Source organism: Grammomys surdaster, unplaced genomic scaffold (genome assembly GCF_004785775.1).
Source record: "Grammomys surdaster isolate TR1022 unplaced genomic scaffold, NIH_TR_1.0 64, whole genome shotgun sequence".
NCBI classification, from domain to species: domain Eukaryota; kingdom Metazoa; phylum Chordata; class Mammalia; order Rodentia; family Muridae; genus Grammomys; species Grammomys surdaster.
The window spans coordinates 13,659,763-13,662,274 of record NW_021604566.1 but is presented as its reverse complement, the minus strand read 5'-3'; the positions used below and the strand labels follow the sequence as shown (position 1 = coordinate 13,662,274).

Here is a 2,512-nt window from a genome sequence, read left to right as displayed (position 1 = left end):
TGCTTAAGTCACTAATTTCTCCCAGATTTTTATCATGAAGGAGTGTTGGATTATGTAAAGGTCTTTTTTCACCTAATGAGATGATAATGTGGTCATTTTTCTTTGTTTTTGTTTATGTAGTGGGTCACACTTATCAATTTTCAAATATTGAACTATCCCTGCATCTCTAGGATGAAGCTTATTTGATCATGGAGGATGATCTTTTTTTTTTTCTTATGTGTTTCTAGATTTAATTTGCAAAGTTTTTTGTTTGCTTGTTTGTTTTTCAGTGCAAACCTGGTTTTATTGGTCTGACTTGTTCACAGCTCCTCTTCCTGCTGCTCAGGAAGCCAGAATCAAAGCATGTTTAGCCCAGGGAGGAGACAAGGGATAGAAAGGGTAGCTGTACGGTGTGGGGTAGGTGCTGTTCTTCACAGCAAGAGGTAGAAGAGTCACCTAAAGTTCTTTATTACGGACCTACAAAAATGAAAGAATTGTACATTACTCTCTCTTGTTAAGCTTCTGGCTCCCTTTTCAAGCAGAGGTAGGAGAGGAAAGGTGCCAGAAGCAAATTTGTGATGCTGCAGGTTCAGATCAGAGGACCATGGAGATGAAGACTGGGCAATCAGGCAAACTGTACTGTCAGGCTACAGGCTGGCCCAGTGTTTCCAGCATCTAAAGAAACAGTGACAGGCCCTAGAAGGGCACACAGTAGGAGGTGCACAGGATGCTCCCCACACCAGTGGCAGCATTGTATCTCTGCTGGCCACCCTGGCTGAGAGCTGGCTCAGAAGAGCTGGTGGCTTCTAGGTTTGGAGGTCTGGGCCAAAAGTCAGAGCCACAGGGAAAAAACAGAGGAACAGGGAATGAAGGATGACAGCTGAGGGCAAAGAGGTCTACTAGGCTCCTCCTGAAACAGCATACTAGGGCAGCCAGGCCTCTTTCCTATGTGTCAGCCAATGAGCTTCCTCAGGAAGGCTTTTAGCTGCACCTTGTCTTTGATGTCCACAAACATGTTTGCTAAGTCCCCGTTTGTGATGGCCAGCACAGTAAGCACAGTAGACACCTCATACTCAACGGCAAGGTCTGTGTGGTTGTCAATGTCCAGTTTGACCATCACCAGCTCTCCATGCTGCTGTGCTACCATCTCTCTCTCTCTCTGTGGTCCTAGGATCTTGCAGAGACCACACCACTGAGCATGAAAGTCCATAACAACTGGTATCTCACTGATGAATACTCTCTCTTGAAAGTCAGCTCCATCTTGGACGTTAAAGATTGATAGAAAGGCTCTGGTGTTGTGTACCATTTGGGCTAGGCTAGGTGTTCCAATCAGACCACCAGCCTTGCATTGGAGGGTCCTAGAAGTGAGAGAAACCCATCCACCATGAGGGATCTTCCTGGATATGACTGTGAGGAACCTCCTCAGGAGAAGCAGCTGAGCAATCTCCCAACACTGCAAGCAGAAGGATGCAGGGTCAAGCCTGCCAGCCCTTCAAGGCCACTTCTGTGGCCCCAATTTGCAAGTATTTTAAGGAAAATTTTTGCGTCTGCTTACAGAAGAGAAATGAGTCTGTTATTCTCTTCCTAATTTTTATATTGTATATTTTATTTATTTACATGTCAGATGTCATCCCCTTTCCCCATTTACCCTCACTAGAACCCCCATCACATTCCCCATCCTCCTTTCTGCTTTTATACCATTTGAATTACATGCAAGTATTCAGGTCAGTTCTAGGTTGAGGGACTAGCAGTACAATAGATGCGAATAGTCAAGGAACAAGCAAGACGATAAACACAAATAGTTAGTTTAGGCAATAAACAAAATTCCGTGAACACTCCTGTGATCACTGGTTTCTAAGGGCTTGTCAGGATGACCAAAATATCTCAGCCAACTTGGATGATTGTTTTGATGTGTTCTTGGATTCAGTTTGAGAGAATTTTATTGAGTATTTTTGCATTGATATTCATAAGGAAAATTGGTCTGAAATTCTCTTTCTTTGTTGGATCTTTCTGTGGTTTAGGTATAGCATAATTGTGGCTTCATAGAACTAATTGGGTAGTGCTCCTTCTGTTTCCATTTTGTGAGATAGTTTGAAGACTCTTCTTTGAAGGTCTGATACATTTCTGCACTAAACCCATCTGGTTATGGGCTTCTTTTAGTTAGGAAACTTTTAAAGACTGCTTCTATTTCTTTAGAGTTTATGGGACTGTTTAAATGGTTTATCTGATCCTGATTTAACTTGGGTACCTGGTATATGTCTAGAAAATTGTCCATTTCATCCAGATATTCTAGTTTTGTTGAATATAGGTCTCTGTTGATTTTCTTGAATTTCCTCAGTATCTGTTGTTATGGCTCTTTTTTCATTTCTGATTTTATTAATTTGGATACTGTCTCTGTGCCCTCTGGTTAGTCTGCCTAAGAGTTTATCTATCTTGTTGATTTCCTCAGAGAACCAGCTCCTGGTTTGGTGATTCTATGTTTAGTTCTTTTTGTTTCTTCTTGGTTGATTTCAGCCCTGAGTTTGATTTTCTG

The 2,512-nt window shown here is 42.1% G+C and overlaps 1 pseudogene; it reads right to left on the bottom strand.

The window, feature by feature from the left end:
- Positions 1-931: 931 nt before the first annotated feature.
- Positions 932-1,657, bottom strand: LOC114622541 (annotated as a pseudogene).
- Positions 1,658-2,512: the final 855 nt, after the last annotated feature.